Raw genomic sequence first — 22006 nt, 5'->3', positions numbered from 1 at the left:
GGAAACGGGGACAAAGCTGACATAAAGAACTACCCTCCTATAACAGTGACATCAGTGGTCTACAGGCTAGCGATGCATATTATAAACGAAAGACTGCAGGCATGAATAGAGGATGAGGCGGTGCTGGGGGAACTTCCGAATCGGTTTCGGAAACACAGGAGGTTGGAAGGCAATCTGTTCTCACCGACGCAGTGCATTGAAATAGCAGAAAAGAAACACTGGCACCTGTGGCTAGCAGTTTTGGATATCACGGGAGCTACGATAGCGTGGTTCAAGAGTACTTGTAGGGAATACTGGACACACTAGGTGTAGAAGATAGAGTCACTAATCTTTTAAAAGATATCTATAAAGGTAACAAGGCAGTTACAAAATCAAAAAAAACAAGTATCCAAGCCTACAGAAGTAACACGGGGGCTTGGCTTGGGTGGCCTCTGTCACCCTTGTTATTCTTGATGTACCTACAAGGATTAGAGGCAGAATTAGAGGGAAGTGGACTGGGCTTCAACCTCTTTTTCGTCAAACAAGGAAAATTCATTGAACAGGCACTACCAGCAATGATGTACGCAGATGATATAGTGCTAATGGCTGACAACAAGGAAGATTTGCAGTCATCAATGGACATTCACGGTAATGAGGGAGATAGGTTAGATTTCAGATTCAGTCAGAAAAAATCAGCAGTCATGATTTTAATGATAATGAATCTAGTGAGCTTAGAATGCAGGAGGTAACGCTAGAGATAAAGGATAAATACAAATGTCTTGGCGTATGAATAAGCAATGGGGCCGAATACCTAAGGGAACAAGAAATATACGTGACGACTAAAGCTAACAGGAATGCAGCAGTGATGATAAACAGGGCACTTGGAATCACAATAGGTATGAGGCTGTGAGAGGAATATGAAAAGGGAACATGGTTCCTGGCCTGACGTTCGGCAATGCGGTCTTGTGCATGAGGCCAAAAGTTCAAGCAAGATTAGAAATTGAGCGATGTGTACTGGGTAGGTTTGCCTTAGGAGCTCACGGGAATACACTCAATCAGGGAGTACAAGGTGATATTGGATGGACATCAATTGAGGGCAGGGGAGCTAGCAACAAGATAAAACTTGAGAAGCAATTTACGGAAATGGGGGAGGAGCGTTGGGCAAGGAAGGTATTCAGCTACTTGTACTTGAAGAATATCGATACAACTTGGAGGAAGCAAACCGGAAAACTGACTGGTAAATACTTAAAAAACAGCAGGGAGCTAAACCAAAAAAAAAATTATCGGTTAAGAAGAAGGTGAAGGAAGTTGAGACTGATATGTCGAGAATTGGCATAATTAGGAAGTCCGCACTGGAGATCTATCGAACTTTTAAGCAGGAAATTGACAAGGAAAGAATCTATGATAATATTCGGGGTAGTTCTGTGCTGTTTGAGACCAGGACGGGAGTATTGCGAACGAAAGTATATCGGGACAAATACGAAGGGGTAGACACGGTATGCAGTACGTGTGGAGAGTAGGAAGAAACTGCCGAACACTTGATATTGTTCTGTAAATACTTCACCCTATAGTTCAAGATGATGGTGCAGAGTTTTAAAAGCACCGGGGTTTTGAGACAGCGAGGGAAATATAGACTTTAAGCGGGTAGAATGAACTCGAATGGGGTTATCCGATTGGTGGCTAAAGTCAAGGCACGAGTTAAAATAAAACCCTTCACTGCAAAGTCAGAGTCCTCAACCTCAGTATTTAAAGGAAAAAAAAAGAAATCTATTTTTTGGTTCAATAAGTATTATGGCTTGATGGCGTTAGCCGCCACACGATTGAAGGGTACATTCATATCAATCCATCCAATCCACCAATTCATTCTAGATGCGCTTGTTCGCCTCCGCTACACGCTCGAGGCACTCTAACGCAGCATCTTCAGAATACCAATCACCGATTTTCTTGCGCAGAACATCAAATAAATGTTTTGTTCACTCTCTCCAGACGCATGACTATCGTCTTGCGACGACATTTACAGTGTAAGTTGTAGATTCGGGCCATTTTTTCTTCTTTGGAGAATTCTGTGCTGCCAGCACCAGCACCATGGCATAGCGCATCAGCGCCATGATAATCTCTTATTCTTTGCTTGAATCGAACTCCTTGACGCTGCTGAGAACGCTGTGCCAGAACGGACAAAAACAACAAATTGGGCGCGCTCGGTTTGCTTCGCTCACTCAGCTGGCGGTGATCAACTGATCGGCGCCGGTCTCCAGAGTTCTCGCTGATAACGAGATGCGGACGTGACTTTCCGGTTTTGTGACTTCCGTTCGCTCACTTGCAGCCCCTTTGACATCAGGCGCTTTTCGGTCGCCAGTCGCAAACGGTCGTGCGACCACAGCTACACTCTAAGCCAAAAATGGTCAAAATGGGAGCAACGGCTGTTCTTACTCCTTCAGACCGACTGTTACTCTCCGAAAAGACCAAGCGGAACAAGATGGCCGACTTGTTTGAGAATGTGGGAGCAACTGTATTCATCTTAAGTTTGTAAGGGAGCAACGGAAGGAGGAACCGCTGTAAATGCTCTCGTCACGCAACGGTTACTCCCCGGCAGGACACCGCACACAAATATGCATGCCGCCCACATTGATGTTCATGGGCCAGATTATTAATTGTTCTGTGTGCCAAACTTCACCAAACCAAAACAGTGATTTATTTTAGCATCCGTAGATAATAAGATAGCAGCGCTGGCTGAACACAGAAGGCCTGAGAATACAGTACGGCAAATACTTAACACACGCAGCAGCAGAATGGAGAGTTGGCACGCCGAAGCGGACCGAACGCCGAAACACGTGCAAAACAACGATAAAAAAAGCCTAGACACGCCGTTCGTCCGCGAAGTAAGGGCGTCAAAGTCGATCAAGCACCGAAACACGTGCATAAGGAGCCCCCCTTCCCCCCCGCCCAGATATATCGGAGAAGAAAAAAAAAAGCGGAACCCAGACGCGCTTCTCATCAGCCATACACTTAGTAGCACGCTTCACCGTGTAGTTTGAGGGCAGAATGACAAATCTGCGCCATCTGCGCCCGCACGACAAGTGTGGCGCCAGTGTAGCAAACGATGTAAGTTACAAAGTAATTTTTATTCAGTGTTTATGTTGACTAGCACTAAATAGAAATTACACTCAACTTTTTATATTTATTTATGAGTTTTAGTGTACCTCAGTTTTTTTTATAATTGTATTAGGAGAACACACTGAAATTATTGCGTTGACGCCTGTGCTGCCACTGCTCGACGTTTTTTTTTTCGGCGCAACTAGGTTCGCGTTCGCACTACTTACTCATTTTCATATGGTCTGTGGTTGGCGAGCACATGGACGTGCGAGCTTGTTAGCTATATTTTGATCGTGTGTGTGTGTCGCAGATTTGCGTTTCTACTTATTCGTGATGAAGGTTAGTGTATATTTATCTTTATGGAGCGCGAAGTAGTTGTGGATTTTGCTGCTGGGTGGAACAAACACATCGTAAACACGTCTTCAGCTATCTGCAAGCCTGTTCGCTCGTCGGACAAAGGACTGTGCATGCATCAGCGTGCAGGTGAGTGGCATTTCCAGCAACATTTAATGCTCTTACAATACATTGTTGAGTGGTTGCGCTATTGAAAGAGAAATGATTTGCTCTTATTCACCGTATCCATTGCTAGCCGTATCGGACTAAATTACCTCTATTACCGCCTGCATACCCTCTTGCTTCCCCTGTCACCACTGCAGTGCCAGTGTACTTTTGCAGTTAAAAGTTCATTTCCGCAACACTACCTCGCTTGAAAAAACATTGGGGCGGGGTTGTAGCTGCATTCATACTGGCACTTTTCTACCATTGGCTTTATGTAGTGTTAACGGCTGAGTGTTGGGGCCTTGGGCCGCATTTTTTAGAGATGTAAAGTGTATGTAGATCAGTAAGTGAACAAATCATTGTCGCATAACTTCACTGGCATAGCCAGGCGGTTGCGCACAGAATTTTTTTAGGCCGGGCGTAGGGAGCCCAAATTGACGACCATATTCGCTTGCCCGGCCTATTCAGATAAGCGGACCCCCCCCCCCCCCCTCCCCGCACGCCTGAAAAAAAAAAATCTGCCCACATCACTGCGTCACTTGCTTCACCTCTGCGCTGAACGTACTATTTTATAAGCGCACCATCAAGCGAGCAGTTTACATATTGACAGAACAATTGGAGGAGGAATGACCCAAATCTTTCAGATTTCTTTAGTGATGCAAAACCTTAGCAAAACTGAATATTGTAAAAGACAATCATAAACGCTGTATGTTCTTGTTAGCGCTGTCATTATTCTGCATCATGAAATCTTTATGCGCTGTGAAAACTTGGCTTGCCGTTGAAGTCACATATCGACGTTAATACCAATCGACGAAAATTTCGACAACCTCAATAACGCCGTTTGGGATTTGCCGCATGCACATAATTAGGCTGATTCCCACTTGGCTGTTCTTAACCTGACTTCACTGTTACCAAATGAAACAATATTTGATGCATGTCTGTTACTTTTTTTTCAGGGATATGACACAAATTTGGTTATACTGCAGATAAAGATGCTCCCAACGATGCTAAAGTACAGAAAGCAAGTGAATTTTGGTAAGTGCAGGCTTTTTGTACTACGTATATGAAAGCATCGCTTTTAGGGGCAAACTGTGCATGTGTTGGCCAGAGAATAGTTCATTATGCCACATGGTTACACTGGCACTGACAATTCGACATGGCTCCGCTGGCCCATGTGTGTGCTCACACTGTTACCGTTAAGATAAAATGTTTATGTTTTCATTGCAGGGATTGCTGTTTGTACTAAAAAGCCAACTGCCAAGATTTGTTTACGCTGGTACTCCTAAAAGTATGCTTTCCCTATTTACATGGATTTTGGCTTGCACAAAGCATAACACTTGGGCCTAGATTCACAAAGCTGTCCATGCGCAGGCCTTCATAACAGCGTTTCTTGACTTGCCTTTACCCTGTTTTCTGCAGATGTTTCGTGGGTTTAAAAGTGCCACAGCATGTTGACCTCCCCCACTCTGAAATATTCGCGTTCAAAGTTCCGCAAGAGTGGGCTTAACTTTCTTGTGCACCTCTTTGCTAGTCCAAGATACTGAAGTGTTATGCTCTTACTAGAGGTGGCAGTGTTTCTAATGTTTGTATTTCCATCACATTGACCAAGTACGCGATCTTGGCTTGACTGGTAGCACATCCTCAACAAATGTCTTTGTGGCACATGTAGAAGGCAGTACAAAATAAATAGGCAGACATTCACACCGGGAGCTAACTTCTAATAATGCTTTTTTTTGGAAACCATGGTGTGCTTATTCCAATTTGTCTAACAAGCAGTAACCTGTTTGGCTGTGAACCAACAAGACGTTGAACTAATAAAAGCTTCACATCTTGTTGCTCTCAAATATATATGTATTGGCAAGCTATCTGTGACACTGTCAAACAAAGAATCAGAATATCTGTGCATGCCTTAAGATATATTGCTTCATTTACATATCTCGTGGCTGTGACTCGTCAACCGAGTGAACAAATGCACCCTAGTTTTCTAAATCTAAAGCATTTTTTGAAGGTAGCACGGTCTACATTTATTTGTCTATAGTTTTGTCCAGCCGTTTGCGTTAGGTACAAAGAAATATACTGAAGATTATCATGTAGCCTCTGCAAATGGTTGCTTTCAAGCAGGCTTTGCATGCTTGGCTTGTGCCTACAGGTATTGCACAATTCAAGAAGCAGCAGCGTATGATAGAACAGTAGAATCAAGAGCAACTATGTGCACGAGCTTTTAACATGTATTTTAACATGAGCGGACAGGACGTGTTATTTGCCACACACATGACCTCATTTAGAATGCCCATTGGTGAATGGGCTCCTAGAAATGTCACTCAGCTGTGTATAGGAAACAAGTTTACTGAACCTAAGGGTATCTTTAACTGCTACAAATATGCCTTGTTGAGGTGCTGCACATTTTCTTCCAGAATATTGCTGTCTGAGACATCATGTGAAGAGCGTCTACCACATCAGCATTTATATGGCTTGCCAAGTAACGTTTGGCCGAACCTTTCTTTTTTTCACATTTCGTTTTGCAGTAGACATCCTAGAATGTAAGCGCTGCTGCAGTGTGTGTGACTCATTGTTATGAATTGATTCTGGCATGTTTCACCTCACACTTCTATTTTTTTTCTTGCAGCAATGAGATGCTTCACATATGCCTGCGGTGACGTTCTGCTGCGCTAGCCTGATGGAAACACCAGCTGCGAAACTTGAGTTCTTCAGAATTGGAGAAGTTGCCCTTCTCTCACCAATGATGACACAGACTGCCCTATGCTAGAAATTCAAGATTGTTTTTCCACGGATGACGCAGAGAACCTTTGATGTATTATGGTGTTTGTATAGTGCTGGCTGTGGTGTGGCGAAGTCTACTTTTACGTGTGGTCACACGTCGCCTCATAAAAAGAACAATAAAGCATTTATTTTCCTTTCAATATTGTCCACTTTTTGTGTTAGAAGCACCCAAGCAGTGCTTTTCCAAGGAGCTCTCGCCAAGTGCTAAGCATGTGACAAGCATACTCAAGATAAATACTCATTTCCCCAAGGATTAACTGGAAGCATGTGCAGTTGGTTTTCAGAGAGTAACTGCGAACACGTGGGAGGAACGGTAAAGAGTAACTGTTGCTCTTAGAAGAGCTACTGGTGGGAGTAATGGTTGGTCGGCAGGGAGCAACTGGTGGGAGTAACTGTTGGTCTGCAGGGAGGAACTGGAGGGAGTAACTGTTAATCCCCCGAAGGAGGAACTGAAAGGAGAGCAACGGTTCCTCCCTCTGCAGTTACTCCTTTCAGGAGAGTAATGGGAGTGGCAATGCAATTGCTCCCTGAAAGGAGCAACCCCTATACCCCTGTTGCTCCGTTTTGGCTGAGAGTGCTCACTAACCAAGCGTCATGTCGCGGTAAAGGCTGGTGCACACCGGTGACTATAAAACGGGCAAAAAGAAAATGCAAGTGGAGATGCCACTGTGACATTCTCGCTCAAAACGTGAAGACCTAGTAAATCTTGTGGGTGTCTACTGGGTCCAACATAGCTTCTACTCGATTAAGATTAGGCACAGCACAAGCTTATTTTAGGGCACCCATGGAAAACAAGTTATCTAGAAATTTCAATCATTGCGTCAATCTCAGAAAATTATAAACAATTCACCTTTATTGTGCGACGTCACGTGGGGAACTTGAGCGAGAAATTTAAAAATGAAATAACAGTTTTCATTCTCTCCACTGATACTTAATTTATGACGGGGAAACTCATGGCACTAAAATTTGAGAATGCACTTTATCAATCAAAACCAAGTCGTTGTTTCTCTTTAGTACCCCTTGAAAGCAACGCGCAAAGGTACACAGCCACTGACTTTGTTGAAGCTTCAGCAGCTGATGAGACTCATATATGTGCAAGTGCTTTGTAAAGAGTGGGCCTTCAAAATAGGCGCTCGTCGCGCAATGCAAATATTTTGACACTTGCCATCACGCCACACTATTTCGGCGCACCACCATCTTGCACCACGTCACATTCAAATATATGTTTTAAAATGCAAGGCATTTCTTTGCGTACTCCTGACGCTGAGCATCTATCTATCTATCTATCTATCTATCTATCTATCTATCTATCTATCTATCTATCTATCTATCTATCTATCTATCTATCTATCTATCTATCTATTCATCTATTTATTTATTTATCTATCTATCTATCTATCTATCTATCTATCTATCTATCCATCTATCTATCCATCACTCTATCTATCTATCTATATATCTATGTATCTATCTATTTATGTAGCTATCTATCTATCTATCTATCTCTCTATCTATTTATCTATCTATTTACCTATCTACCTATCTATCTATCTATTTGTATGTATGTATGTATGTATGTATGTATGTATGTATGTATGTATGTATGTATGTATGTATGTATGTCAAGCCGCTATGTCGGGACTCTCTCTCGATCACTTTCTTAGTTTTAAGCAGGCAAATGAGTACGGGAGGGTAAGATGGTTTGACGATGTATGAGTGTCTGGTCATGACATGATTGATGTGGAAATTCCGTCACGTACGACAACAAAGACTTTCCTGGCACCATGTAATAGCTCAGGCATGGAGCTGTATGAATGCCATATTTCTGCGACATTATTATAGCTGAGGAGTAGCGTAACCAAAAGGCTATCGGCTACTCAATGGCCGTATTTTATTTCATGCACAAAGAAGAATTATTTTATATTTTAATATGCTTTTGAAGTGAGTGACTATAACGCTTTACTTATTTTTCACTTCTGTGTACCACTCCAGTGCCGAAGAATGACCGTTTACCGCTTACTGCTAGCCCCAGAATAGAAAAACAATGGATCGGTTATTTACTAACGGTGGTGATTGACTTCGCAGCAAGAAATGACGTAAACCGCGCCTAAAAGATTCGCCATATGTCCGTTAGAGTTTTCGTAGCACAGCATTATACGATCACCTATATTTTAACAATAAATTACACAATTATTTCATAATCAACGTACTCGAATGCATTTGCACGTATTGAAAAAAAGAACCTACAGGGGTATATTTTTCTTGAAACACTTCAAAACGGGGTGAGACATTCTAAAATGAGAGCTTCAGACAATTTTTTTTTGTTGTTGTTCTGTGTTTTCAAGCTATCTATTTGTTCTTGCACGGTGCACTCTCTGTGGAATGTACACTACTTACAGGATAGTACATTGCACGCTGCGTCTGCTAGTACGATGACAACGATGGCCCAAGCACCCGCAGAGGACATGGCGTAACTGATGCCTTGCTCTCTACTTGAATCATCAGCAGGTGACCTCCAAAAGGCTCAAAGGCATACCATATGGACTATATGTTTGCGCACGACTTTGTATTTTATGAGGAGGCCACTGATATTATGAGTGTAGCGTATTATATGATCTTTGAGAAGACTAGAAACATTCATAAAAGCGTACGCCACACAAAAAGGCAGATTCGTTTACAGCCCTTCAAATGACGTCTTTCAACGCAAAAAAGACTCTCTTCTATTTTGAGCGTATACAAAATACAAAAGCGCTACATAGCAATACGCATAAAAATAACAGAAGTTCTACTTAAAAATAAACAGCGCTGCAAAGAGCGACTTCGAACAAGCCTGTACGGGGAAAAGACTTAATTGTTCGCTTATGGTGTGATAATTATGAGCTCAAAATACAGACATTTCAGACTAGACATCCTCGTAATGTATATATGTTGCACGAGCAGGATCAGAAAGTTAACGCATAAAGCTGTTCACTTTGACAGCGCCGTTTGTAAAGAAAGGCATTTCGAGTAAAACTATTAAAGCAGTTTCTGCGAAATATGAAAAGTTACTCTCTTTACGTTCTTGAACCCGTTGTGTTCCTTGCTCTAAGAAATCAGCTTCGCATTTGGTGTGTTGGAAACATCTGCTGCCCTTAGTATAAATGCAAAAGTGTAGACTTGACACAACAACAGGGCTGCCTTCTTTGGTTGGTGGTGTGCATGAAAGAGTGTGCCTCTCGGCAGAGGTCCTAGGTGGTGAGGTGACCACATGTGTGAGAGCAACGTGTTGAAGTGCAAGAGGCAGTTTCACAAAAAAGTTGGCGTTTTGTGAAAGTGTTGACGTGTCAGAATTTTCAAGTTGATAATAGTGGCCAGCTCTTGTGTTGAATAATAGAACTAAATTCAATGTTATCCTCACATTTAAAGCACAGAAGCATAAAAAAACTTGTTTCGCAGAAATGTTTGTATACTTAGAAGCTTCGTTAGTTGTGACGAAAAAAAAACGTTGTCCCGATGAAACGATTCTGAAAAATGCAAAAAAAAAAATTCAACCTTTCCTTTCCGTTAAAAGTGAACCCCAGTCTTTCACTTGGCAAAGAGGTGTTCATGAGTCACTCCCATGCTCAGTATGTCATCCATGTTATACTGAATTCCTTCCAGTTCCTCCAGAATCTGACATCTATTTACCTTTTGAGAAACTCTGGCGCCGAATCGATAGTCGCCTGTAACAGCATACACTACCACATAGTTGATGTGTCCTCTACCTTGCAATGTTTTTTCTTGTACAATACCAATCGTCTAATCAAACTGTTCTAATCAGAGTGTGTTACCGCCCACCTGATTATGATACGCCTTTCGAACTGATTTGTGATATTTATTCTGTCAAACAGCGTTTCAGAACGCTTCGCTTATCTTATTCAAGAATATCGATTTTGGCGGTATAACATGGTCCATTGTAGCACTAATGCATCAACACACAACACCAAAAGTGACTTCCTAAACGATTCATGAACATTGGGGCTCTCGCAACTCTTCTCTAAACTGACGTGACAAATTGAACACTCATCTTGAATTCTAGACCTATTTCTAACGTCTAACACAGATAATTTTAGTACAGCGTTATATTTATTTTGCATTTACGACCATTCAGCTTTTCGCACAACCTTTCATTGCTATTTACCTAATCTTGAAAAAAAATGGTGAACGAAAAACGATATACGATAAGGGCATCTACGTGGCTTTGAACGATGGACTAGATGCTTGCTCTGAATACTTCTTAATCGACTTTTTCTTGCCTACTGTTCAAATCAAACTAGCACCTATTTAAAATCAAACTACTGCGCCTTATGAAAGATTCTGTTCCCACTATCACTTTCACCATACGGTCAACAACCCCGGGGTTTAACGCCCCACTAAAACGTCGCAAAAATGAAAAAAGAAGTGCCAGTTCCGATCCGCTAAGCTATAAGACACGCAATACGCATGACAAAAAGGTTTATGTGATGTTCTGAGCAAGAAAATTAATGAATGGTATTTTGGAGGCGCTTCGTTACAGTGCCTCGAACGTGCAATGGAGGCGAACGAGCGCAACAAGTCACGTCACACGTGAGACATGAACGCTATTTGGCAGTTATCTGGGAAAATAAAATGCGCGACCCTGAGACGGTCGTGCGCGCCTGTCTCAGAGGTGATAGGGTGTAGAACGCAAGACGACGAGTAGGCGCCGCCATGTCGTCTTAGCAAAGCGTTGGAAACACTTTCCTTTTCGTGCAAGCGTTGCATGGTCAGCGCCCCGTGATAAACGCTACGGTTCTTAGAATAACTTAAATATGCCTTTTCTAGTAAAAGACGCACATACAGAACATATACGTGTTGTTATTGTGCCTCAGATATGCGCGATTATTTTTTTTAATTGACGATCGCACAACTATGAAAACTGAATCTTCAGCAACATCGGTGGGCTCTGCGGATGGGGTCGGCCGTTTGGAATATACGCTGTTGCCGTTCAAGTGCCTGGTACCATTTAAGGGGGGCAAACAGACAAGTGAACAAAGAGACGCGCCAAATTTTTGCGTCGAAGGTACCCAGAAAGACTACCGTCTATAAAACAACAAGGCTTTCAAAAAGATGTTTCGTGAACACCTAAATAGCACAAGTCACAAAAAAATTAGCTCTAACAGTGACTTAAATATACCAGTGGTGATATGCATGATCGGCCGAGTTTCGCGAAACTTGGGATGTTTACGAGCTCTCGCTAGACCCCCTTTCGGAAGGACTAACAGGATTAAAGGCTAAAATATAGATCCTTCGGCTTTCAGCACGCGTTGTGTTCACTTGGTTGTGATGGAAGGCGGCGTCATCTTGTGAGGAATGGACGAGGCTGGGCTGGCGTGCCCCCGTGGCCATGCTCAACTCAGTGGCGTCTATTTTCTTTGTAGTTCCACCAAGTGCATGAATGCACGACGTGGTGTATTGTTGTTTACATAGCGAAACATTATTGTCAGTATTTATTACGCACAATGAAAGTCTGTAAGGTATTCCTTTAAGGTTTATATGCATGGTGATTAAGTTTGGAAAAAGCGTAAGTTCGTGACTTTAGAATATGTTCCGTTAAGAAATGCGCTGGTTGCATACACAGATGACGCAGCGTACTTTCGCTTAACGACTCCGCGTGCGTTTTACAAGCAAAACATGCATAAGTGTTGTGTTCGCGCGGCCGTTATTCACTTAAAAATAAGCATGATAACATGCGTCCTGCCCAAACTCTGTACGAAGAAAAATGAGTTTTGTAAGGCAATGCATGACTGTGAGGACCTAATCTGCTGCAACTGAACACACAGCTGTGGCAGCCGACATCTGCAAAGATAAGTAATCTTTTCTATGTATGTCGTCGATGTAGGCGCCTATTTACTTAGTATAGCGCTTTCAATGCCTTTCGTCATCATCATCATCATCATCATCATCATCATCATCATCAGCCTGACTATGCCTACTTCAGGACAAAGGCTTCTCGCATGTTCCCCCAGTTAACCCGGTCCTGTGCTAGCTGTTGCCAATTTATACCCGCGAATTTCTTAATCTCATCTGCCCACCCAACATTCTTTCTCCCCGTGATCAGCCTGCCTTCTATGAGAATCCAGTTAGTTACCCTTAATGACCAGTGGTTATCCTGTCTACGCGCTACATGCCCGGCCCATGTCCATTTCTTCTTGATTTCAACTATGATATCCTTAAACCTCATTTCTTCTCTAATCCACTCTGCTCTATTCTCGTCTCTTAAGGTTACACGTACCTACCATTTTTATTTCAATTGCTCGCTGCGTAATCCCCAATTTAAGCTACACCCTCTTTGTGAGTCTTCAGGTTACTGCTCCGTAGCTAATTACCGCCAAGATATAGCTGTTATATATCTTCTACTTGAGAGATAGTGGCAATCTACCTATCATAATTTGAGAGTTCTTGCCAAGTGCGCTCCATTCCACTCTTATGCTTCTAGCTACTTGAATCTCTTAGTTCGGCTTCGTGGTTATTACCTGCCCAAGTAAACATTGCCTTTTATAACTTGAAGTGGACTATTACCAATCTCGAAGCACTGCTCTCTTGTTAGGCTGTTGTACATTACTTTCGTTTTTTCAGATTAATTTTAAGACCCATCTTTCAGGTCTCCTTGTCTAAATTCATATTCATGAGTTGCAATTGATTTCCTGAGTTACTCAGCAATTGAATGTCATCCGCGAAGCGCAGGTTACTAAAGTACTCTCAGTAAACTATTATCCCTAACTGTTTCCGTTCTAGGCCTCTGAAAACCTCCTGTAAGCATGCGGTAAATAGCATTGAGAAGATTGTATCCCCCTTCCTTACACCCTTCTTGATTGGCATTATGTTGCTTTTTTTATGAAGCATTATGGTAGCAAATGATCCCCAGTAGATTTCTTCCACGATGTTTATATATGCTTCATCGACGCCCTGATTCCGCAGTGTCTGCATAACTGCTGATATTTCTACTGAATCAAACGCCTTCTCGTAATCTATAAAGGCTATATATAGTGGTTGGCTATATTTTTAGCATTTCTCTATTACCTAATTGATAGTATGAGTGTGGTAAATTGTTGAGTAGCCTGTTTGAAATCCTGCTTGTTCTTTTGGTTGATTGAATTATAAAGTTTTCTTAACTCTGTTACCATTTGTCTTTGCGAATAGCTTGTATACTACGGAGAGCAAGCTGATCAGCCTTTAATTCTTCAATTTCTTGTCATCTACTTTCTTACGTACTGAGATCATGCTAGCAGTCTTCCGAGACTCTGGTACTCTTCCCGCCAGAAGACAACTCGGAAACAGGGTGCCCTATTAAAACGTTGCCTATGCGATGTCTAATAATTTCGTATGTTTCTTCAAGAATCCTGTGGAAATATACGAAAAATATATAGAAAGTATAAGGAAAAACATATGAATTCTGTATGTAAACATGGAATTATTGGACTCGCATAAAGAACGTTTCAGCAGGGTGACTAGTTTTTCAAACACAATCTGTCCTCCATCTTTCAGCAGATCTGATGTTACCTTATCCTCACCAGCAGCTTTGCCTCTTTGCTTGCTCTCCAAGGCTTTTTTGACTGCTTTTATTATTACTGGTGGGGTATCGTCTCGGTTACTGCTATTTCTTATAGTAATACATCTCGTGGTTATCCCGGCTACTGCACAGATTTCTGTAAAACTCCTCCGCTACATTACCTATCTTATTCATATTGGTACTTATTTTGCCTTCTTTGTCCCTTAGTGCATACATCCGATTTTTGCCTACCCAAAGTGTCTTCTTCAGTGCTTTGACGCGTTCTCCGTTTTTCAAAGCAAGTTCAGTGCTCTCCATGTTATAGCTTCTTACATCGGATACCTTACGCTTATTAACCAACTTCGAATGCTCTACCAGTTCTATTTTGTCTGTCGTACTTGAGACTTTCATGCTTTGACGCTTCCTAATGAGATTCTTTGTTTCCTGGGAATGCTTGCAAGTGTCCTGTCTAACTACCATGCCTCCAACTTCGACTGCACACTCCGTAATGATATTCGCCAGATTATCATTCATTGTATTTACGCTAAGGGTGGTTTCCTCAATAATAGCCGAGTACCTGTTCCGAAGTGAGACTCTGAATTTCTGTACTTTTCCTCTAAGTGCTACCTCTTTGATTGGCTTCTTGCGTATCAGTCTCTGTTGTTCCTTCTTCATGTATAGGCGAATTTGAGACCGTACCATTTTATGGTCACTGCATCGTACCTTGTCAAACCACTTCCACATCCTGCACGATATCTGGGTGTACACTCATTATAAAGTCTATTTTGTTCTTACTTTCGCCATTAGGGCTCCTCCATGTCCACTTATAGTTTCCCTGTTTTCGGTAGAAGGCATTCGAAATTCGTAAATATTGCGTTCTGCGAATTCTACAAGTAGCTCTCCTCTCGCATTTCTAGTAATGATGTCATAATATCCAAATGCCTGGTTTCCAGCCTGCTTCTTCCCTACCTTTGCATTAAAGTCTCCCATCAGTACAGTATGCAGTGTTTTCATCTTACTCTTTGATAAGTCCATGTCTTCATAAAAGCTTTCAACACAGGCGTCATCAAGGCTGGATGTGGGTGCGTAAGCCTGTAGCACCTTTGTCTTGTATCTCTTATTTAGCTTAATTACGATACCTACAACACTTTTATTTTAGCTATAGCATTACTCTACGTTGCCAGCTATGTTTCTGTGAATTAGGAACCCCACTCACAGTTCTCTTCTGTCAGCCAAGCTCCGATAGTAAAGGACGTGTTCATTCTGTAGCACCGTCTAGGCCTCATTTGTCATCCTAACCTCACTGAGCCCTATTATATCCCAATTAACACCCTCTATCTCCTCGCACTTCGTACCGGTTGATAAATACAGCGGTGTTAGGACATGCGCACTACTCTTCAGGATACGCACGCGTACTAGATATAAATGAATCCAACGCCCTAACTTCGCTAATTTTGATATTGATGACCTCGAACCCACAGAACCTCCTGTCAAAAAGGCTCAGTCAGGCCGGCATGTTTCCCTCCTTCAAAAAGAGGCTTTAGTTGCATTTCTTTAGGGCCACCCAACTCTGGCAAAGCCTATCTTGGAGCTAGGAGGTACTATAGTGCTCACAGTGGTGACAATGCTGAAATACATGGGGCCTGCGACCAATGATGTGACAGGATCGTGGTGATTCTGGAACGAATTAATCGGCCAATTTAAAAAGGACGCTGCCATGATGTCAGATGCTACAACGTAAGGAAAAGTTTATTCCATAGTTTTTAAAAATTGCGGTACCCAGAAATGTCGAGCATCGCTCGGCGGCCGCGCTACAAAATTCGTTAGAATGCACCTAAGTTATCTGATTTAGCGGATGCCTCATTCAGTTTATTTTTTTTTCATATACTTGCCGCCACTAAGGTTTTGTCACGTAAAATAAATGATTCAGTGCCACATGTTGCAGTTTTTGCGTTTTTATATAGCAGTAAACTCACTAATATAGTGTGGGAAATGCAGCGTGACCGCCGGTGGCAAGCTGTCGGGGCTAGGCGGCAAGATGCCAGGTGGGACCGTGTGGTTGGCTGTGGGCACTCCCTGTTTTTAAATGCGAAGCATTTCTTAGCGAACTTCGGCGAGTTTGAGCGTATCTATCTATCTATCTATCTATCTATCTATCTATCTATCTATCTATCTATCTATCTATCTATCTATCTATCTATCTATCTATCTATCTATCTATCTATCTATCTATCTATCTATCTATCTATCGGTCGATCGATCTATTTCCTTAACTATCTATCTATCTAGCCACCAACGGCATTTAGCTTTCCTGGCCGTTGCATAAAGGTATCGATACCAAACTTAGTCTGGCATAGCATGACAGTATGAACAGCATATTCGTCTAGTCATAAGGTGGTTACGACATATATGTCATGAATGTAATGATTTACATTTCATGGTCTTGGTGTTGTTGCGGTGGTGTCGTTCACAGGACATAATCTGATAACTGGCATGGTATGAATTGATTGCATGGTGAACACAAGTGACACACATCTACATGAAAATTATGACAACCGTGCCATGTAACAACATGACTACAATCCACGCTGATTATGCGCTCACGGCCATTTCGCTAGTGCCACATATACAAAATTTGTTATTATGGTACGTTAATAAACGGTGCGAACATGATAATCATGAGATGCGTGTCATGAAACAACATGACTACATGCCGCGCTCATGATGCGCTGGTGGCCGTTTCACAAGCTTTTCTTATACCAAATTTGGTATTACGAGACGTCAATAAATGACAAAGGTATGAGACTGGTGCAACCATGATAAAGATAAGATGCGTGTCCTTCAACAACATGACCACATGCCACGCTCAGGATGCACTCGTGGCCATTTTGCTAGCGTCACATATACAAAATTTGCTATTACGGTACATGAATGGATGGTGCTAACATGGTAATCGCGACATGCGTGTCATGTAACATTATGATTACATGGCACACTCATGATGCGCTCACGACAATTTCGGTAGCTTCATAGATGCGAAATTCGCTATTTTGTGAAGTCAATAGATGACGAAGGTATGCGACTGGTGCAAACGTGATAATCATGAGAAGGGTGTCTTGTGACAACATGACTACATGCCAAAAAAAGGCACCGATATACTTCGACGTGACACGGCGTGCGTGCGCGCTGGCATTCGTTTTCTTGCGTCGCACCGGCGTTGCCACGCCCGACACCGGTCCTGCCGTATACACGCAGGTGTGCGCCGCGCTGCGTTGCTTTGACGCCTGCCCGTTTCAGCACGTCCGGCGCACTATTCGGCACGAAAAGAGGGATACGCAGTGCTGTATGGGCAACGCATGGGCGCGAAATGCAGCATGTCGCGTTTCGCACCTGTTGCCATCGGGCCGCGCCGATGAACGCTGGTTGCGCCTGGCTTGAAACTATAGAGTTCTCGCGTTTTGCTAACGTATGACGTCGCTGTGCTCAGCGAGCGCACACGTCAACGTCACGATGAAGTATATTGTGTCTTCATGATTCACTCACGGCCACTTCGACAGCTTCGCATATACAGAATTTGGTGTTACGTGATGTCAATGAATGACGAAGCTATATCCCGTGTGCAAACATCGTAATCGTGACACGCGTCTGATGCATGAACATGACAACATATCACGTTAATACTGGGCTCGCTATTGTTTCGCTAGCTTCACACGTACTAAGTTTAGCCTCACGTGACGTGAACAGATGACAAAGGTAACCGCCATAATCAAACACGATATCATGACACGGAAGTCGTGAGCGGCATAATTTACCGCCACGTCGTAACAACATGCTGATTTTAAATTGACCTATCAACCTTCCTCATTTTGTGCTTTGCATTAATCGATTCCCACTGTACGTGGGATCTGCCAAGTTTTTGGAGGTCGCCGCTATGTTAAGTAGTTAATAACGCAAGCGGTTATATTGCTTCTTGTTAGGCCACCACGATAGGGTGGCTTCCAAGCGGAAACTGAAGAAACTACAGGAAAAACGGACGTCTTAAAGGATATGTTACGCCATAGTGACATATTCACCTGATATATGCATGCCTGACCAGATTGGTGTATAGTATAGAGAAGCATGTTTACTTAAATATTGTACAATTTAGCCACATATAGCTTTCAGTAGTGATTCTTTGAAGACATAGAAAGTGTGTTTCCGAGTTTCTGTTTAGCTAAATTAAGCAGATGCCACAGAATCCAACGAACACAATGGAGACATCAGTGGAGGACACTCCTTTACAGCTATCCATAACACGCTGGTTTAAGATACTCGCCTTGTACCATGTGAACAACAGCAGATCGCTCATAGAACCACGTTATGGCTACAAACACTGGTGGGGCAATATAGTTCATCGTCAGCCTGTCAAGGTCCTCTGCAGAACAATGATCTCTTCCTTGTTCTACCAGTCAACTCGGTTCTGTTCCTGCTGCTGCCAATTCATACCCGCAAACTTCTTAATCTCATCTGCCCACCTAACCTTCTGTTTCCCCCTAACTCGCTTGCCTTCTCTAGGAATCTAGTTAGTTACCCTTAATGACCAGTGGTTATCCTGTCTACGTGAAATATGCCCAGCCCATGTAGATTGCCTCATGTTCGTTTCAACTACGATATCCTTAGCCCCTGTTTGGTACTCAATCCACTCTGTTCTCTTCTTGTCTTTTAAGGTTACACCTACAGTTTCCTTTCCATCGCTTGCTGCGCCGTCCTGAATTTAAGCCTCTCCAGCTTCCCATTAAAATGTTTCTCTCTCTTTCTCTCAATTAAAGCTGAACCCACTTTGTAAGTCTCCAGGTTTCTGTTCCGTAGCTAAGTAGCGTCAAGATGCATTTGTTATATACCTTCCTCCTAAGGAATAGTGGCAATCTTACCTGTCATGATTTGAGAGTGCCTACCAAGTTTGCTCCAACCTATTCTTATTCTTCTAGTTACTTCAATCTCGTGGTTCGGCTCCGCGGTTATTATCTGTCCAAATAGACATACCCTTTACAACTTCGATAGAGTTAGGCATGTTAACTTCTTAAGAAGTGTAACTCATCATTTTCAAGTTTTAGTGTGAAAACGTATTTTCTTTTAGCTTGCAAGCACGCAGTAAGCTTTATGTTCGTCGAGTCGCTTCATTATGTTGCAACTACAATTTATGCGTCCAACGATTTCGCAGTTCTTTTGATGTGCTTACACAGAGTTTGCCTTGAACTGCACGGAAACCTACAATGCCACGGCAGGCTACACACCGGACCAGCACCTTTGCTGCGCATCATCTTTTGACCCTCTCACAACGCTCAATGAGAATCAGCGAGCAGTCTTTGAAGAGGTGAGAGGGCTAAGGGCTGAGCGGCTAGCACAGACACAATAACTGTGACTCTGCTATGTGCAATTGAAATTACATGTATTTCAGCTACTGAGCACTATGATGTCTAATAACGATACTTAGGAAAATCTACATTATTTTGGCAGGGTGTAGCGACTTGCACATTTCAGCTAATAAAGCAGGCTTACTGCATGAATCCACATTGCGAATCGAGCATGGGCACTGGGCTACTTTGTATGTGACTATATGAAGACAGCGAACACATGCCATGACTGTAGAGCGCAGCTTTATTGTGCTTTAGTTGCAGAACACAAAAAACGGAGAGTGAGCACAGTTGCTCAGTGATTTCTCACGACATCGCGGCGAATGCTACAGAGGGGGGGCCTCCGCCCATTTGTGTTACTGCGCTAGTATAGTCCGGCCGTATATTTGAGTTCTAGCTTTGGTTTTTTCTTGCTCCCAAGGCTAGTGTGTTTAGAAAAACGTATGCATGCATTATGGGCACACTTGAGTTAAACCTTGAGCGTGCATACTTTTGCTGTACTGTGTATATACTCCAGCACAGAAAATTTTACGCTGTTCAGAAGGTTTTCTTAGTGTTAAGCCCCGCTCTGGTGATCTAGTGCCGCAGTTACTCGGCTGCTGACCCGCAGGTCGCGGGATCGAATCCCGGCTGCGGCGGCTGCAATTCCCATGCAGGCGGAAATGTTGTAGGCCCGTGTGCGCAGATTTGGGTGCACGTTAAAGAACCGCAGGTAGTCTAAATTTCCGGAGCCCTTCACTACGGTGTCTCTCATAATCATATGGTGGTTTTGAGACGGTAAACCTCAGATATCAATCAATCATTTCTTAGTGTTATTCCGCCTTTCGTAGGTTCCATGTGTAGTAAACGAAAATTGTGGCGTATACCTGTGTCTAGGATATTCGGGTAAGCGCTTCGCAAATGTTTACGTTTACACTGGCAGGTGCGTTGCCAAGGGGGGGGGGGGGCGGGGGGTCATATGAAAAACAGATGGGGGTGTTTTACCACGAATAAATAATAAAAATAGGTTGTTTTCAAAGTTTCAACAAGTGTCCCCTTCCCGCTCTTCCTCTCGAAAGAAATTTCGGGCTACGGCACTTGTTGACAGTATCAAAACTCTGGTGCAGGCACAATATAGAGTGGTTAGACAATAGTTGCGGCACAATACTGCCACACGCGTGTCTAGTTTCAGTTTTTCTGTATTCGTTTTACGCCCACAAAAACGGTCAGCAATAGTCAGCGCAGACCGCACCTCACAGTTCGAGAAGCTTCACGATTGTAGTTGATCATTTTGTTAAGATTATGCGCAACACGTGTAGAGTCAAGCTAATTTCAGAGCTTGCATGACCACAGGTGATACGGCTGGAAAGTTTGATTTGATTGATATGTAGGGTTTAACGTCCCAATACCACTCTATGATTATGAGAGACGCCGTAGTGGAGGGCTCCGGAAATTTAGACCACCTGCGGTTCTTTAACGTGCACCCAAATCTGAGCACACGGGCCTACAACATTTCCGCCTCCATCGGAAATGCAGCCGCCGCAGCCGGGAATTGAACCCACGCCGTGCGGGTCAGCAGCCGAGTACCTTAGCCACTAGACCACCACGGCGGGGTGGCTGGAAAGTTTGATGCGTGAGGTATAGAAGACGGGGCATCCCAGCGATGGTCATCTTTTCCGTGGTCGATGCTGTATTCGGTGGTGCCAGTGTGTATTGCTATATTCTGATATTCCGTTTACCGGCCGACTGCATACTGCCTTCGTTACGTCGCGACCCCATGGCAATACTATAGCTGTGCAAGCTATGCAAAAGACGATCGTCGCCAAGCACACTCCGCAGCCAAAATACGTAAGTACCATCCTACATGAAAAAAATAATGTGCTTTTATATTCAGTCTTTTGTCGTTCTACATCACAATCAACAAACTGTCTAATGTCAGTCTAATACGCTTTCTAATGCCTACACCGATGCATTTTGCACTGATGATAGGGTCCCTTGTAGCACCGTCGGGGTCACACCGCTGCTGTATTTAAAACCTGAAAAAGATAAGGAGAAAATTGTGTAGGCACTGAAGCATATATTCTAGCGCAACACTTGAATAAATATTCGAATTCATGACCTATGCATTTTCTAAATAGTGATTTCTTTTTATCGGTTCTATTGAGTAAGCCATCTGGGTTCAATGCCCAGCGACATAACCTTGACTTTATGCTACTTTGAAAAAAAAAGAAAACTAACCACTATACCCCAGTTCAGAGGGCTACAGATTCATTAGCAATCAGAGAGAAGCCAGCTATCACGGATAGAGGAATGAACTCGGTCAGCTTCTCGAATGCAATATTTGAGAATAACCTGCTTTCACGATTCCCATGGCACTCTATGTATGACTACGGCATGCATCAGTTGGTCTATTCCGCACCTTTGTTTTACACATAACTTCCATACTAAAAGCCGTCTTTTTTAGCAGAGCCATTGAGAGCTCATGCTCACAGGTGCAAAGCCATGGGTGAGCGAAGAGTTTCCGTACACTCGGGTGGCGGGGAGGTTCACCTCAGCATCCACCTCTTACTTACCTAAATAAGCTTCCAATTTCGTGGCCCCCATCTTAGATAACAAGTTGTGGGAAGAGGGGCAACAAATAGGCACATGAAATATAGAGCTACGCATTGGTGATCAAAATGAGCTTCTTTGGGCTAAGTGCACAGCTTTGGAGTCTAGATGTGCCGACATGGAAAGGCGACTTCTGCTTGCCGAA

General features: G+C 43.0%; 1 long non-coding RNA gene across 1 annotated transcript in view; it reads right to left on the bottom strand.

The window, feature by feature from the left end:
* The window catches only part of LOC119180092 (uncharacterized), a 94596-nt gene extending 85721 nt beyond the window's left edge, over positions 1-8875 (bottom strand). Inside the window, exon 1 of the long non-coding RNA XR_005110969.2 lies at positions 8749-8875. This is a non-coding gene — a long non-coding RNA (uncharacterized LOC119180092). The remainder of the gene's footprint in view (positions 1-8748) is intronic.
* Positions 8876-22006: the final 13131 nt, after the last annotated feature.

Source organism: Rhipicephalus microplus, chromosome 7 (genome assembly GCF_043290135.1).
Source record: "Rhipicephalus microplus isolate Deutch F79 chromosome 7, USDA_Rmic, whole genome shotgun sequence".
Classification (NCBI taxonomy): domain Eukaryota; kingdom Metazoa; phylum Arthropoda; class Arachnida; order Ixodida; family Ixodidae; genus Rhipicephalus; species Rhipicephalus microplus.
Note: the sequence above shows the minus strand (reverse complement) of the source record. Positions and strands in the feature narration are given on the sequence as shown.